General features: G+C 41.1%; 1 protein-coding gene across 14 annotated transcripts in view; it reads left to right on the top strand.

Moving 5' to 3' along the window:
- The window catches only part of LOC117415248 (membrane-associated guanylate kinase, WW and PDZ domain-containing protein 2), a 302,693-nt gene that overhangs the window by 48,232 nt on the left and 236,225 nt on the right, over nucleotides 1–18,236 (top strand). The window contains exon 1 of one of the 14 annotated variants that reach the window (XM_059027157.1): nucleotides 997–1,090. The exons of the other annotated variants lie outside the window; for them this stretch is intronic. The gene's annotated coding sequence lies outside the window, so the exon portion shown is untranslated. Of the gene's footprint in view, nucleotides 1–996; nucleotides 1,091–18,236 lie in introns of those variants that run through there. 14 annotated transcript variants of the gene reach the window in all.

The following is an 18,236-nucleotide window of genomic DNA, read 5'->3' as shown; positions in this document are numbered from 1 at the left end:
AAAAACCTCCAAACAGACAGGGAAATTAGCCATTGCTTTTAAATCGCCAATACACAAGCCAAATACACAGACCACAGACATCACGGCTTCTCCAAAGATTACAGTGGTCGTTCCAATGACAATTATACAGAGCAACAGCAAACATTTGATATAGACTGCAACCAAAATAAGTCTTTTCCAATTATAAAAACAATAATGAAATCTCTTCTGGCTGCAAACCTGATGCTTCTGTTGCTTGTTCAGTCTTTTTCTAGCCTTCCCTCAACACAGGTGTTAAGTTTGTAACAGTGTTAACAAACAATTAACACAAGCTGCAGTACAGACACACGTTCAGTAGTTGTATCCAGTACTATTTTCCTGAGATCTTTTTTTTTTTAACCCATCAAGCACCAAATACAATTTTCTTTGAAAAAACACAGGCTGTATTTATGTAATTTGGTACATTCAAAATCAAAATTTCTTCACAGAAAATCCTTTGTTTTGGCTACAAACTGCTGCATCCTATTTTGAGGACAGTCAAGTTAGACATGCCTGTAATCAGGCCAGTGAAATTGTTTTAATTTCCCCTTTTTTTCTCTTTATATTAATATGATAAAGGTTAAGGATGAGACATTTGGTAGAATTCTGTGTTTTTGTGTGTGTGAGTTAAGTGTACCATGCCCACGGTTTATGTCCATTTGCTTCAAATGGTCAGAAATTTGAACATAAACTTTTTCATTTCTGACGCACAATTCTAGATGTTACTAAACACTTCTATCTGCCCACAGAGAAACTACAGCCTGCACTTCCTCAGCGTCCCAAGACTTTTCTCTCATCACACTCGCTGCCCGGCATGTTTGTTGATTTTCTTTCTGGTGTGTACCGACTGACGCAACGTAATGATGAATATCCTTAACCCCGCCCCTGGCTCGGCTTGGCTCTCGGCCGGATTCAGAGGTCTTGTGAGGCCGGAGTTTCACGTTTTTGGTTCTTGCTCGGCTCAACAAATAGCCAGTGGAGGATCACTCGTACCCGTACCGAGCTCTCACGGGTCGGATGTGCCAGTGGAGAAGGGGTATTAGACTTAACTTTTGCGATTAACAAAATTTGGGTAAGCTATCATAACAATATAGTTAAAGAGAACATTTCAATAACCAATAGATGCCCGTTAAAAATGGTCCAAAACATTACAAAGTAGCCTGTCTCTAAATGAATACAATGACGTGTAATGGGTTAATATGTTAACACATTACCTCTTATTAAAATGAATGTGTGTTTGTAAGAAGAATGCAGTGTTTTAAGCATGTTGCCGTCTAAAGTAAGTGTATTTCCATTTAAGCAACAGTTTGAATCTTCCAAAAGCACCCTAAATTAATCATTGGTTCACAAAAAGCATCATCGGGCTGCTAGTGCTTTTCAATGCCGATTCAAATGCTGATCAAGCTATAAAGATAGAGATGGTCTGTTTCTTTTCAGGTCAGGACTTGCTGATATATGTCATATGTACTACATCAACAAAGAGGTTGTGTGGACATAATCTGATCAGGGCAACCTAGCTATTCAATGTAAACCCTTTTAAATGTAAAGCCTTTCTCTTTCCTCAACTCCTCGTATTGCTAAGTCACCGCAGCAATTAAATACTTTATCTAATGACTCACAGCAGATTACTTTCTCCTTCATATCCTTAATCCGATCTTCAATATAATCCGTGCGCTACAGGCTAAAAATGGCTCCAGACTTCAATGTGCTACCTGTGGAGTATAGCCAGACAGATTCCAAAAATGTACAGCTGGTGGGGAGGGGAGGGAACTGGAGGGGAGTGTTGTGTTTTCCAGGAGCTGAGACTAACAATGATTGTGACAGGTCTATCAGGATATCTACTGCTAAAACCTCTAGTGATTGTGTACAGCAGTGATTCGTCAGTGCTCTTCAGTGACTATTTTTTATACTACCGCCCAGTATGAGAAAGCTGAAAAAGCCTTGCCTAATGATCAAAAATGTAAATATATTATTTAATATGTGTGCGCTGCTGCTAAGTTACCGTGTACAAAGTATTATATGTTAATATACATAGTTTTGTAAAGGTCTAAACAGTACTCTTAGAAGGAAAATAGCATGCATATTTTTATGAGGTGTTTTCTTTTTTTTAACACTCAAGAATTGCAAACATCTGTAAATAAGGTATATTAATGTTTGTGCAAAATCAAATCTATCTGTACACAAACCCTGCACGTTTTCATGTTTTTCAGAGCCAGTTCCCAAACACTAACCTTTAAAAACCTGTTGTAGTTTCTACTGTACATCATAGGCATTAAGGAATATTGCATATGTGTTTTGTGTCTATCAGTTTCATCTACTATATTTAGGGCTTCTGATTTTCGGTGTTTTCCGCTGACCTTTCTACTCTCCTTTAAAAATTAAATTGATACCTGTTAAACCTTTTGTGTATCTCAATCACAACTGAGAAATGCGTTAATAATAAAATAGATTTAATTTACAGGCTTTTAAATTGCAAGTCTTACTTTTTCATTTAAAAACAGAAGCGACTCATCTTTATGTAAATAATGTTATGCTTAATGATTGTAAATACTTTATTTTCATTATAGCTTTAATAAAGATTAGTCGCTTATTAACATGTTGATAACACTCGTTTGTACGTCCTGCTTGTAAATGAAAAATGAAGGCTTGGACGATTTAAAAGCAAATTTAGTTGTTTCACAGAAAGAAAAAAAAATCAATTTTACTATTAACAAGTTGGCTTAACAGGTATCAATTGAATTCTAAAGGAGGGTAAAAAAAGTCAGGGTCAAACACTGAAAATCAGAAGCCCTATATATAATGTTCAATATGGAAAGGGTAAGCAGTATTTGCAACCACCATTTAAAATAAATATATAAAGTTGAAAATCACCACCTTTAATTCAATGCAAGAGTTATAATGATGCACAGAGAGCATATTTAGGGTAATTCAAGAGCACAGCAAAGTTAGAATATAGTGGTGTGTAACTCTCTTACTGTGTATTATTACAACAAGTGTTTTTCTATAGAGGGCAGTAATGAGCCACCAAACAATTCTTACAGTATGTAGTTGAAGGTGTTTTTTTTGTGTGTTTTTTTAAGAAGTTATTTTACTTGTTTAATTAAGAATATAGCACAATGTCAGCACATTTCTTGTAACGCTTGTCAGCCATTGGTTTAAGTACTGCTACTGTTGTTCAGCTGTTAGGCAACATATAAACCATTGTATGTATAAAGAATTACACTTTTTATGTATCAAACGACTTGTCAAACTAAACCAACATACATTTATTGTCGACTAATTTAATTTGTTAATATTTAACAGGATGTAAAAATGGAGAGCGAGACAAAAAAGGTGAGCTCAAACACTTTTCTTTGGGAAAAGGCTGGACTCCGTCCAGATTCATCTCTTTTGCAGTGAGGGCTCATCTCAGCCGACCTTACATGACTTTACTGTACTGCAGCTCCATAAACTAAAGGATGTGGGCAGATCTCAAAGAGAAAGTTGAGAGAGTTACTGGTTTGTGACAGACCAAAAAATTAAAAAATAAAAAAGACTAATTCAGGGCAGATGTAGCTGCTGTTTGCTCCTGGGACTTAAAGGATAAAATGCTTTCAGCAATTTTTTTTTTAGCAAGAAAAGGAGGTAAGACCAGTTCCCTGTATTCGTGGTGAATATGTCTCTATTACATTATGAATTGGTTTTCATTGATTTACACTGGACCACTTACAGTCAGTGTCACCTATTGATCAATCTGTTTTCAAAGCATAGTGTGTGAGCAAGTTAAATAACACTAAACCTCCTTAAGAGAAATCCTGATTCTGGCTGCAATGTAAACTGTTCAGATTGTTTGTCCTAAAAGTATCTTTTATGGTTATAATGACATTGTAAGTCGTGTCAAAGAATCCGACAGCTTTTTTTGAATTGGTTAATGTGAAAGAAAGCTTTTTAACCACAAATATTGTTATGTAATGCTTTCTGACCTTGCACTGTAGATTTATTTAGCTGCAGCCTTTTATCCTAACTATTTATTAATTATTGATTATTATTTGTTTTGCTTAAATCTTGATAAATCCTGTTCACTCTTCAATGGTAATGGGGTAGGCATTAAAAAAGAGCCTTCCATTTTAACTGCAATGTTACTTTGAACTGCTGTACAACCACACATGTGTTCTGTAAGGTTCTTTATTGGCTCATTTTTTTCGAGGTATCACATTTATTCTGCAAATTAATTGTGTCACTTATATTTTAACATTAAATTATAAAACTCAGTGAACATATAAAACCATACAGATACATACAATAATGAAATGCATTAATAAATTATAAACCAGTTAGTTTTATATTAGACACCTTTTTTTAGCGCTTGCCTCTGACGATGGTTCCAGTTGGATTTGTAGCTGGACTGGGGGGTTTACTCTTCAACCTGTGTAGCTTCATATTTTTCTTATTCTTACTATGATTGGCTGCAAAGACAACATGGCTAGCCAGAGATTGGATAATGTTTGTTAGGTTGTTTTTTCTTGTGTAGAGTTTTCTCATAACTGAAGACATTGTGTATCAGTCTTATATGCTACCAAAACGCTACAAGAAACAAAGACAACAATAAATAGCTCAACAAATAACAGGCAATTCATTCGTAAATTATCAAAATAACATCAGTATACTCTTTTTTAAGCCTACATGTAACTGGTGTCATTCACATCTCTAATGTCTAATACATGCAACATCATCATATGCACATTGTTCTTACTGTGACCATTAAAAGATCCTTCACAATTGTGGGTGGAATAAACATCTGGGGGGTTCAATTTTTGAAACAAACTTTTTATCCAAGGACAAAATGCTAGAAAAATCTACTTGTCCTTCTTAAAAATCTACTTGCCCCCTCCCCTTCGCACAAAACACACACAAAAAAGTAGAATATAACTTGTAGGATTTTGGTTTTATTTAACAGTGAACACAATCAATCAATTAGTGATTTAATAGGGACAGATCTAGTCTTGTAGCATGACTGGTTCACTTAATTTTTTTAGATAAACAAAAGGTTCCCTGTGACCCGACCTCACCTCAACAAATGTACAAGATACTTTAAGGAAATGTTCCTTTTCAGTGCAGTTTGGAAAACATTTGCCAGTAAATTTAAGTAACATACTAAGAGTACAACTATAACAAACAATACTTGTTCAAATATAAAGATAGCTTCTGCATTTTCCACTTTATAAGCTGAATTCAACTTCTAATGTACAGGTGTTTTAGTTTGTTGCATCACAGATACAAAATCATTGCCAATTATTACTGCTGCTTTGTGGAATTCTGATATTTCTTGACATTCAGTTTTGTAACTGCTGAACCCCAGCTTTTTAAAGGACTTGTGTATACCTGTATATTGCAACAGGTCGGCAACATTTCTGGAGCAAAATAGGTTTTATGGGTGTGATTTGCCAAATATTTTTATCACAAATATTTATGGCTTTACAGTATCTGGCCTGGAAGAAATGCTGTCAGTGACCAGCAATTACCTGTTGCGCACATGACCAGAGCACACGAAGTAACAAAGGTCTTGGCTTTAAGCTAGAAAGGAAGTTTGCTTGCTTGTGTTTTTTGGTTTGTACACATATGCGTGACTGAACATACAAATCAGATGTTCTGTCCACTGCCAACTCCCAGCAGTGGCTTCATGCGTGGTAGACTGAGTGGGCCAGTCCTGCTTAGCCAAGTCTTGATCCTTTTTATACATCAGCATGGTGTGTATGTCATATCAAGTCTGGAAGGATTATTGAAACTAGATAGTAAAAACGACGAATGAAACGGAATAATGCATATTGTATTAATATAAATAGAGGATACCGCAGTCTGTGGAGTTATTCGAGAAATGAGGATGGCCGAATAACTGATGAGTCCCGAAAGTTGAATGAATGCATGATAGATTCCTAAATGATATATCTGGCTGTGCCACTGAATTCTGAGTACATTTTGTGTAGAAGTGGATTGACAAACCTTATTATTATTATTACTAGTTGTCGTTGTATGTATGTATGTATGTATTTATTTATTTATTTATTTGGCAGACACCTTTATCTGCCTTTTAGGCAAAATGTGGAATGGGATACAGTAGGTTTCATTAGTGATATTTGTAAATGTACTGGTTGCTAAGAGACCATAACTCAATCAGGCTCTTGGAATCAGACTAAGCATATCCGTAATGGTTTTATTGTTCAATGCTTGCATTATTATAATGTCCTGTCATTTCTGAAAGCTGTATCTAATGGCAAGGTGAGTCAGAGGTCACTCGGAACCTGAATAAGGATGTTCATTTTATAGAGGTGTATAGAAAAATAATTGTAAAAAAGATTGAATTTGTAATGTGTATATTCAGCATAAGTTACATAGTCTTTAAATAGAGCCTCCGTTTATTGACTGGTTGTTCTTCCATTACAGTATATTAAGACATTATTACTGAAGGAAATAATGGTTGCTTACAACTGCATGCATTCAAATCACTTGTTTTAAAAATATAGCTTTATAGGATACTGAATTAAAATAAGAAGAATAAGAAAACCCAAGATCATTACAATTTGCAATTTGATGTTTCATAACATTTATGTGTAGCCATAAAGTGGTTAGCCACTTACTTCACCCGTCAAGTTCTGATAAGGTGCCTAAAGGGCTGTAAACTGCAATAATTGATCACACTGATCCGATTAGACAGATCAGACAGATCACAACAGTGCTGAAATTATACCAGAGGTGATGAGCACATAGAAAGAACATTCATTATGGTGTGCTGTGTTTTCATTATATTTGTTAAGAGTTAAGATGTTGATTTTTTTAAACTTCTTAAATTACATGCATATTGAGTATGCATATTTCTGATGATTTCTATAGCGAGGATATAAAAAATAAAGGAGATTTAGTAAGGTATCACTTGAGGATAGATAGATAGCTAGATAGATAGCTAGGGGTCATTACACGCCAACTGAACCAGAAAAGGGACATTTCGTTGCCTGTCCGTCTCAGATTTCCCTAGAAAAGTTCACCTGGGGGTTTTCTGACACACTGAGTTCAGAAATGATGCCCATTATTTTTTTTTAAATGTCCCCTTCGACCTGTGACCTTGCAAAGGTCAACCTAAAGTGAGAAAGGGACCTAGACCAGAAAAATCACCCTGGGCACAATTTAGATGCTACCATCATGTGTAGCACCTTGTTCTACTTGTATTGACTATGTAACTTTTCAGAAACCCTACCCTACTCAGAGCACCATACTCACTTCTGGCTAATTGCCAGACAAGGGGTAACTGACAAGTTTTATTCGAACTTCAGCCTAACCCTTTACCCTGTAGGAGATGTGGGTCCTAAAATGTAAGTATTGCTGTAAAACCCTTAGGTACCAGTCTTCCAAATTCTGTGAAAAATATTTGGTTTCAGGTCCCACCACTGGCCATTTAAACCGCAATTTGTACTTGTTCTATTTGTACCAAGTTTAGGCCGTAATAACTTGCGTGGGGGGACTCCAAAAAATCACCCAATGATATGTTTGGATAGATGTTGATCTACAAGCATCAAGCAAAATATTATGATATCTGGGGATTTTGGCCACTTTGGTGAGGCTAAAGTGCCATATAGTTCTGTCCAAACGCTATTTCTTCAACTTTGCATTCTCTGAGGATTGATCTAGAGGAAAAAGTAACAGTATGTGCTTCCACCGGCACTAGCTTGGAGCTGAGGGGTTATGAACTTGCATGGGACTTGGGACTTCTTTGTTACGATGACACATTTGAAATTACCAAAACCTTACTTAGTTGGGTTTTAAAAACTAAATTCACGTTTTTTCTTTAAAAAAAAGAAAAAAATCTTCCCTGTTTACAGCACGTTTTAAACACACCTGTCTCTGTCATCGAAGACCTCCTAAACCAAAGACTTTCAGTTGTGCCTGAAATTGACTGATTGACTAGCATGAAAATGCAGCAAATGGCTTTTTCACAAATTGTTGGTCAGTCAGTCAATTATCCCCCTAGGTAGGCACCACAACTTATAAAAACAACTTTACTATCACTTTTTGGTTTTTAAAATCCAACTAAGTAAGGTTTTGGTAGTTTCAAATGTGTCATCATAACAGTGAAGTCCCAAGTCCCATGTCCCATATGCAAGTTCATAACCCCTCAGCTCCAAGCTAGTGCCATTGGATAGCCAGTTTGGATGGAACTATGTGGTACTTTAACCTCACCAAAGTGGCCATAAGCAATGCTTGAATGCATGAAAAATGCAACTTATTGTTATTTAGATTAATTTTAAAATACTTTCCACATAGATTTTTTTATTTATTATTTGTTTATTTAGCAGACGCCTTTATCCAAGGCGACTTACAGAGACTTGGGTGTGTGAACTATGCATCAGCTGCAGAGTCACTTACAATTACGTCTCACCCGAAAGACGGAGCACAAGGAGGTTAAGTGACTTGCTCAGGGTCACACAATGAGTCAGTGGTTGAGGTGGGATTTGAACCGGGGACCTTCTGGTTACAAGCCCTTTTCTTTAACCACTGGACCACACAGCCTCCTAAATGTCAAAAATATAACTTGAAAAAGATTGAGGTGCACAGAGTATGCTTTTTTGGCCACATCATCTAAAACACTGTACTTTAGTATCCATACGCATACTCGTACCTTTGCTGTGTCCCGCTTTGTCTATTTCAAAATTGTGTTTTTAAACCTTTTGCTTCTGACATTTTTTAATTACACATCATGGCTCATAAATCAACTGGCCAGTATATTTATCAGCATTTTCTCGGGAACATTCGCCAGGAGGTAAAAAAATTATCTAATGATCGCAGTGTATCCAGATGATGCTCCTTCCTGCAACAAGTTTTTTTTTTGTTACCACAATACGGCACTCATTTTAATTGGAGCACCACTGTTGTTGCAGGAGGAAGCATGATCAGGATACACTGCGATGTTTTGAACAAAAAAATATCTTCTTCCTGGTGAATGTTCCCTATAGGTAATGTAATGTGTTTCTTGTAACTGCAGGGGGTTCTGTAACAATTTCAGATGACTGCCATATCCCTTTAATCACAATTTAGTATTTACATTTTTGGACATTTTAAAAACAGTTTGTGAACACTATCGAGTTCGAGAAGTTGCCCTGCCAAAACCTTGAAAAACATAGATAGGAAACTTAGGGGCTGATGTAAGGATACGTGCAAAGTGATATGGCTGCAGAACACCCATATTGCGGCCTTTTCATCACCTCATTGACTGTCCCCCTTGGTAACACCGATGGCCTCTTTGGTGCATAACTGATGTTGGCTGACGCTTTTCCAAATAACTCAATTTAATGCTGAGTGACCTCAGCCATAAGGACTCTTGGCTCCTCCTCAGAAAACTTTTATTTTATTTTCTGTGTGCCAAGTGGACGTTACTGCCCTTTTTCTGACATATTTTTGTTTGGTTTGATTTTCGTGCTCCGCAAATCTCATACAGCGCCTACTGCTCTGTGTACTCCTAACTCACCCCACCTCTGGGCTGTAAGTGCGGCTTCAAAATAACCTGATGCACAGGCGGCGCTCACTGCGACCCTCATTATCACGATTGCAGCTCATTATTTGTGTGTGTTGAGTCATTTGCATTGCTCTTAAGCTTACATAGGCCGCAGTGCAAAATAATTGCCTGCCGCTAGGCAATTTGGATTTTGCATCCGCAATTGTTTGCACTATGCCTCCTTACATCAACCCTTTAATGTGTTTTGCACGCAGTGACGGAAAGGGGGGATATTGTGTGGTTTCAGGATGATAATACCTTAACACATTGAGTTATTGACTTCATTCTCTGTGACCACATTTGTTTTTAACCTGCCATATTTCCGGAATGTATGATACAGATTGTACACTCTTCACACCCACCTCTTAAGGTGCAATTCAACACCCAGTCTGCATTGTTATAAATTGCATCTGATAGTAGTGTTCTGCATGAATACACTAAAAAGAGGCTCAAGTTGAAGAGAGAGAAGGGAACCATGGGAAACAAACCCTTGCTTTGAATAGTAATGAATCTGTAGTGGGGCTTATTGAACCTAACCCTTGTGCTGTGTTCCACACTGTCAAATTATTTGAATTATTTTGCAATCAATCATTATTTAGTAACAGATAAGAGGCACAGAAATAACTTATTAGAACAACTTTCATATTCACTCAATCTTTCATTTTCTTTCAGGAGACCAATTTGATTTCTCATTTAAACACATCCAAATGGATAACATGTATATGCTGGTGCAATTCAAAATCCTTGCACCATACAGCTATCTCCTCTAATCTGCAGACCTGACCCTCAGCTTTTTACCAAAAGTGGTAACTGAGTTTCATTTAGAACAAGTGATAACGTTTCCAGATTTTCACCCAATACCTCACAAATCTAAGGAAGAGATCAGACCTTACCTGATTGGTGTCTGGAGAGCTTTACATTTTTACATTCACCCATGAGATCAGACCATCAGGGCAACTATTTATCTCTTTTAACACAAACCCAGGACAAACCAGTTTCTAAACAAACAATTTCAAACTGGATTACTTCTTGCATTTTATTCTGCTACAATCTTGATAACAAATCAGCCCCAGGATCCATCAAAGCCCACTCAGTGAGGGGAGTGGCTACTACTTGGGCAAAACTAAAATCTGCCCCGATACAAGACATCTGCAATGAGACTTATTAAACATTATAATTTAGATGTCTCTTGTTCTCAACTAACTTTTGCTCACTCAGTGTTATCTGTGGCATCATCTACTAATAGTTAACCTTCCACCCTCTTCTGTACATGCTTTTGGTATAGTTCACTCTGTGTGTTCATCCGACGAGGTAAGAAGACAAAGATTACCTGTAATATGGTCCTTCGTATGATGATGAACTCCACACACCTATATCCCACCCTCCTTTCCCCCTTTTTTCTTTTTTTTTACTTAATTTTTTGTCTTATTTTTCAAAATGGGGACAACAATGCTTATTTGGAGGGGGTTTATGGGGGAAGGATACCTACTTTGGTGCCAAAAAGGACTATATTGCAGTGAACTCTGGAAAAGAGATCTATTTGTTCTTCTAACCCAAGGAAAATGGAGACCAGGAGTTCTATGAAGAAAACATATTACAGGTAATCTTCGTCTTTCTTGAGCAGATAGGCTTCTTGTTTTCTTTTCTTTTGCGTCCCTTGGATACTAAAATACAGTGTTTTAGATGATGTGGCCAAAAAAGCATACTCTATGCACCTCTGCATCTTTTTCAGGTTATATTTTTGACATTTAGGACGCAATAATGCATTTAATGTATTGTGCATCATAAAGTTTTTAAAAACGCAGACCTCTGTATTTGGAAAAGAAAGAAAATGGTTTATTTATTCTGAACCAATTTGTACACCCTATCAACAATTTTTAATGTTGCAGAAAAAGTTCCTTTTTATCTCTGTGGCACGTATCTGCATGGATCAATAGGCTGTGTATGCACAAGGTTAAAAACACCCATTATAGCTAGCATCTATTGAGGAGGTCTGTATGTTACTGTCCAGTGAACCTGAAAATAGGAAAAGATTTGGTGTAGCTTAAATGCCATGGTTCAGAACTGAGAATTGCAGTGTCTTCACAGCAGAAGACTTTTTGCACTATGCAATAGTTCGCAATTATAACAATATGTGCAATTTATTATTGTCTACAAAACATTTTTAACTTTGTATTTTAATAGTTCACCAATACAAATAGCCACAAAACAACCACTGTAAGTTTTTTAGCATTTTTTGTCATGTGTGATGTCATTCTTCTGAAATGACCTGTGAGGAAAGTATTGCAAAGATCATTCTGTTAAAGTGTAATTGAACCTCTTTAGTCATTGTTATTTCATGCTCTATTTTATCAAGCGCTCAGTATTTGATAAGTCATGATATTCAAGCCAAATGAGAAGACTGTTGTCATTATGGTAACGATGTAGGCGTTTACCAAAGAGCAGCGGGAGTTTAGTAAGACTTCCATCAGAGACTGTGTTTTTCTTTTTGCAAAGTGACAGCTAATGGACCTTTGTGATGGGGTGCTAGCTCGCCCCTATAAATATGTGTTGTTTGTTATTGTTGTTATTTTTACTGTTTTCATTATGGTTTTTGTGATTCTTGGTTTGTTTTGGATTGGCAGGGAGGGGGTTAAATTCCTCCCTGTAAAATGCATGTGAGAATGTGGCTGGAGCCTTAAGTGTATAATTGTTAATTATTAGTTAATTGGGCTCCAGCCACAGACTATAAAAGACAGCTGAAACCCTTTGTTAGAGAGAGGAGTTTTTGGGTGAGTTTTGTTTGTTGGTGTGCTGTGCTGTTTAATTTTGGAAAAAGAAACTGTAGTGAAGGCTAATGCCCAGCCTACATTTCTGTATTTTGTTTGAACCTTTTTGTTGGCCCTTGTGCCTGTTTATTTGATTATTTTTGTTTAATAAAGATCATTATTTTGCCCCTTCCACTGTCTCTGAGCCTCAAACCTCTGTCATCCTGCCACACGTGGTGTCAGAAGCGGGATAGCGCCACCTAGAGGTTCAGAGCAGTATTTTTTTTTTTTTTGAATTTTGAATTTTTGAATTTTGGGATTTTTGGAGGTTTTTTGGCGGTGCGCAGAATGGGGAAAAAACAAAGGCAGCGAAGAAAGGAGCAGCTACCAACCCTGTCCTCGGCAGCCACCCCACCACCACCGCCTTCACCACCATCACGGGAGATCTGGGAGTGGTTGGTGCACCCCGAAGCGGACCTCTTCCACGACCTCCCCACAGCCCTCAGCACGCTGTGGTATCGAGATGGGGAGAGGTGGGAGGAGTGGGAGAGAGAGCACCACCCGGGGTCCCTCCAGGAGATAGCCGTCATGGTCCTGGCATACCTGGCGATAGACATGGGGGAGATCCCCCTCCTTGAAGAAAAGGGGGTGGAGCTGCTGCCGTCGCCCAGAGAGGGGGAGCCGCTGCCGTCGCCCAGAGAGGGGGAGCCGCTGCCGTCGCCCGAGAGGGAGGAGCCCGAACGTCCACAGCCCGAGAGGGAGGAGCCCGAACGTCCACAGCCCGAGAGGGAGGAGCCCGAACGTCCACAGCCCGAGAGGGAGGAGCCCGAACGTCCACAGCCCGAGAGGGAGGAGCCCGAACGTCCACAGCCCGAGAGGGAGGAGCCCGAACGTCCACAGCCCGAGGGGGAGGAGCCCGAGCGGGAGGAGTCGGTGCGTCCACGGCCCGAGCGGGAGGAGCCGGAGCTGTCTCTCCCTCCACCGCCAGCAGAGGGGGAACAGCCGGAGCTGTCTCTCCCTCCACCGCCAGCAGAGGGGGAACAGCCGGAGCTGTCTCTCCCTCCACCGCCAGCAGAGGGGGAACAGCGGGCACTGTCTCTCCCTCCACCGCCAGCAGAGGGGGAACAGCGGGCGCTGTCTCTCCCTCCACCGCCAGCAGAAGATGCTGGAGGTCCCTCCCAGCCTCTGTACCGGCTGCTGAAGGGAGCGCGGGGACAAACTGCCCGGCGGCTAAGAGGCACAGCACCGCCCAAGGGTGCCTGCCTGTCCGCATCGCCTGGGGTTGCCTGCCTGTTCGCATCGCCTGGGGTTGCCTGCCTGCCCGCATCGTCTAGAGAAACTCTGTGTGCTTTCTCCTAGGGATGCTGGTCCGCCGTCGCCTGGGGTGGAGCTACTGTCCCGAGGGCCAGAGGGTCCCGCGCCGCCAGGGGGGCCAGAGGGTCCAGCGTCGCCAGAGGGGCCAGGGGGTCCCGCGTCGCCAGAGGGGCCAGGGGGTCCCGCGTCGCCAGAGGGTCCATTGTCGCCGGAAGGACCAGCATCGCCGTTCTCGCCTCCGCCACCAGAGGGAGACGAGCTGCTGTTCTCGCCTCCGCCACCAGAGGGAGACGAGCTGCTGTTCCCGCCTCCGCCACCAGAGGGAGACGAGCTGCTGTTCTTGCCTCCGCCATTAGAGGGAGATGAGCTGCTGTTCCCGCCTCCGCCATCAGAAGGAGATGAGCTGCTGTTCCCGCGTCCGCCACCAGAGGAGCTGGAGCGGGCTCTACCTCCTGCTGCCAACAGAGAAGAGGAACTCTGGCCACTGCCACCCTGGCCGGAGGTTTCTGCAATGTTGGCCACGCCCAAGGATGCCTGCCTCGCATCGCCTGGGGTTGCCTGCTGCTCTGCTTTTGTTCCTCCTAGGGTCGCCGAAGGTCCTGCTTCGCCTGGGGTCGCCGAGGGTCCTGCTTCGCCTGGAGTCGCTGCCAGTCCTGAATGGCAGCAGGAAGTACTGTGGCCGGAGCCTCACAAAGGGGAGCTGCCGGCCACGAAGAAGGGGGGGGAGGTGAGGAGACCACCTCCACCACAGCCCCGACCACCACCCCTGTGCCACAGCCCGGCGCCTGGGGGTTGGATCCCTCGGCCTGGGCTCCCGGACACCCAGGCTCCATGTCTGGACCTTTGGTCGCTGGGCCTGACTCCCAGGTCGCAGCACCACCAGGCACAGGAGGTCGCCTGGTCTCCTGCTCCGCTCCCCCTGGTTGCCCAGACGTCGCTGCACTGTCGCCTGGGCTCGCACCTCTGCCTGGGGCTGCAGCTGGCTGGTCGCCTGCCTGTGCTCCCGACGCCCCATCCAATGCACCTGGGTCCCCTTTCGCCAGGTCTCGGTCCTGCCAAGAGGGCGCCGGGCTATGGACTGACCCTCCCTCAGCAATGGGAGAAGGAAGACCTCCCACCATGGCCGCCCCCATGGGCCACTTGCTTCCCCTCGTCCGGGACTTTGGGACTAAGGGGGGAGGTGGCCGTTGGGGCCAAGTGTGCTGTGCACAAGGGGGGGGAAATGTGATGGGGTGCTAGCTCGCCCCTATAAATATGTGTTGTTTGTTATTGTTGTTATTTTTACTGTTTTCATTATGGTTTTTGTGATTCTTGGTTTGTTTTGGATTGGCAGGGAGGGGGTTAAATTCCTCCCTGTAAAATGCATGTGAGAATGTGGCTGGAGCCTTAAGTGTATAATTGTTAATTATTAGTTAATTGGGCTCCAGCCACAGACTATAAAAGACAGCTGAAACCCTTTGTTAGAGAGAGGAGTTTTTGGGTGAGTTTTGTTTGTTGGTGTGCTGTGCTGTTTAATTTTGGAAAAAGAAACTAGTGAAGGCTAATGCCCAGCCTACATTTCTGTATTTTGTTTGAACCTTTTTGTTGGCCCTTGTGCCTGTTTATTTGATTATTTTTGTTTAATAAAGATCATTATTTTGCCCCTTCCACTGTCTCTGAGCCTCAAACCTCTGTCATCCTGCCACAACCTTAAATAACACATTTTATGCTGTTCGAGATTTACATGCCCCTTCTACCTACTGTCTAAGACTGCAGTACAAGATAGTCAGTAATAGCTTTCTGTATATCGTGCAGTAGGGTTGCAGCGGTCCACTAGTTATATCGCGATACAGAAATGGTTATCATTTGTATCGTTTGTCAAATCAATTACTGTGGTATTACAGGATAATGGCACGTTTAATGTTAGTAAGTCAGAGATATGTAGTATCGTAGCAATCCACACTTTGAAACCTTCCTTACTTGTCAGTTAAACTTCAGCCAACTTGGTAATGGCTTCTCAAACGTATTTTTCTTGATTTTCTAGGATACATGATTTTGAAGGAGTCGCTGTATCCTTTCGAGGGCCACACACTACAGTTTTGCCCACAGACACTGTACTTTGCTGCTAGCTTGTGTAAATCAGACTGATTATTTGATGTGCTTAGTGAGGCTGAATGAAAAATAAAGCTCATTCTTTTGTGCCTGATCAAGGAAACGTCAGAAGAATTGATGTTAATTAAGACTGAGCGTGTAATAATTGCTGATGGCTGGCAAGAGTATACATTATCTATAGGCTTGGGCTAAAAGATTTAATTCCACCCCCTTTAAGACAATAACAAGTCATTGTCTTTGGAGCTCAGTACTATTATGTTGATTATCTTTATTTGCTTGGCCTTTTGGTTTATGCTGCGGAGGCAACTCCACAAGAGGCGCAAAAAAGTTCCTGAAGTAAAGAACTGATTTCTACTACTCGGCTAACATTTAAAGCTGTCTCCTAGAATCTGGCTCCACTCTTGCCCTCAGCTATTTGAACCTTTGTATTGTCTGTAATGTGTATTTGAGGTGACAGGGAGGCTCTGCTTCAGAGAGAACCTACTTCTGTGTTAATGGAACAATATTTACCTTTCTCTTATAGTCGGATCAACACAAAACGCTTTGCTGAAACATATACAGTACTTCATTCTGTTTAGAAGACTGCTAATTTATTTATTTATTTATTTTTGATTTGAGGATATTCTTTCAGGTTAGTCTCCCGAAGAGCATGTATGCTTGTTTCCAAAACAATTTCTGTGCTAGGATGGAGCACTCTGTCTGTTCATGGGCCTGTCTACATCCATGCATACTATTCACTTTGTGGTGCAATACTTGTATCAATATTAATACCTCTGTTTTTCTACCCAATTGTTAATGCTGAATTCCAATATCCTCTTACTGCTCCATCCTACTTAACGATCAAGAGGACCGAAGATCAAAAGGCAACCTCTGTTCCCGCTGCAAAGCCAATCACATTTTCCCCCACCAAAACTAAGCAACATAAAATATTACCAAGCTACTAAACCCAGAAGTGAGGTTCAGCCTGGGAAATCTCCATCGGGCCCCTAACCCTGCAGAAATGCAAAGCCAATGCAACGCTTCCAGTGGTCCACAGCCATCATTACCAACTTCAAGTGTGAGGGATTCCAACCACCCCACATAAACTCTCACCCTGCAGTCCAGTCAGAAGAGCTTTTACAAAATGAGCCACTGGAGACCCACAAGATTTTTAATGGCACATTACAGTAAATTTAATGGTCCACATGTCAAAAATCTAAAAAAAAAAAAAGCAAAATATAATTTACATTCTTTTCACATTGCACAGTGTAGTAATGAGCAATATGAATAAATATGAGGTTGCAAAAAATAAGCTTATGTGAGGGGGGTCTCAATTAATTAAACTGGTTACCACTGTACATGCATTGCAAAAGCGACAATGGTACTTGGCACATAATTGTACTGTTCCACAAAGGAATTCAGTAAATTTGTGTTTAATTACATTTATATAGCTAGAATTGGAATGTAGTTCTGCACGTCTTCATTGACTTGTGCGATATGTAGTGAATGGAGAGGAAAACTTGCCACATCCTTTGTACAAGTTGCTACATCCTTTTGTAGTTCCTTGAAATCAGTTCAACAAATTTGTCCCTATAAATGTTAATGAAGGGTATAAAACCATGAGAAAGCAGCTATGCCCACTATTTATAAAAAAAAAAAAAAAAAAAAAAAAAAAAAGATTTAGTTTCCTTGTTATACTTGCTGTAAAAGTGGTTCTTAGGCTGAAGGAATTATTTAATTTATCTATTCAATTATTATAATCTTTTGCTTTTTCATTTGCTAATTTAATTTTTGGACTGGTGTTGAGAATGTAACCAGTAGTCAAGCTTCCAGTAGGCCATTTTTATAATGGGCTTATCACATGTACTGTAGGTGCTGCAAAACAGGCAACCAGAAAGTTCACTTCAGGTGCAACAAAAGAATCATGTAAAATTCACATTTGACAGAAAAATTTGATCTGATCTTTGCTGCTTGTCAACTGTAAACAACTGTGTTGGGAGGCTTTTTATAAATGTAGCTGTTCCATGATACACATATTATTACAATACTTGCAAATGGAGAAGATAGAAATGCTGGAAGAGTAGTTGCCGTGCCCCCGCTGTGGAGTTCACAGAAGTGGAGTTTCTGATTCCAGGGACAGAGACAGAGAGAGACAGAGAGAGAGAGAGACAGAGATGTTTCACACAGGCTCTATCCCAGCAACTGGACAAGGGTGTTTAGCCTGGACTACGTGCAGTCACACAACCGGGGCAGCGCCTACAGCGGAGTGGAGCACCGTCTGCAGGCAGAGTACACCAAGGCACCGCGTGCACAAAGTACCAGATGCACCTAGTGTACTGAGCACCAAGGGCGCTATGGGCACTAGGTTAGTAGACACTCTGCATACTGAGCACTGTGCGCACCGAGTGCACCGAGTGCACCGAGGTACTAGACACCGTGCGCACCGAGTACCGTGCACACTGAGCACCGTGCTACGAGCAGCTAGGCACCGCAGTACTGTGAGCACCAGGTACCATATTCACTGTGTGCCCCGAGCACCCCGTGTGCACAGAGTGTACTGAGGGCGC

This window comes from Acipenser ruthenus, chromosome 7, assembly GCF_902713425.1.
Source record: "Acipenser ruthenus chromosome 7, fAciRut3.2 maternal haplotype, whole genome shotgun sequence".
NCBI classification, from domain to species: domain Eukaryota; kingdom Metazoa; phylum Chordata; class Actinopteri; order Acipenseriformes; family Acipenseridae; genus Acipenser; species Acipenser ruthenus.
Note: the sequence above shows the minus strand (reverse complement) of the source record. Positions and strands in the feature narration are given on the sequence as shown.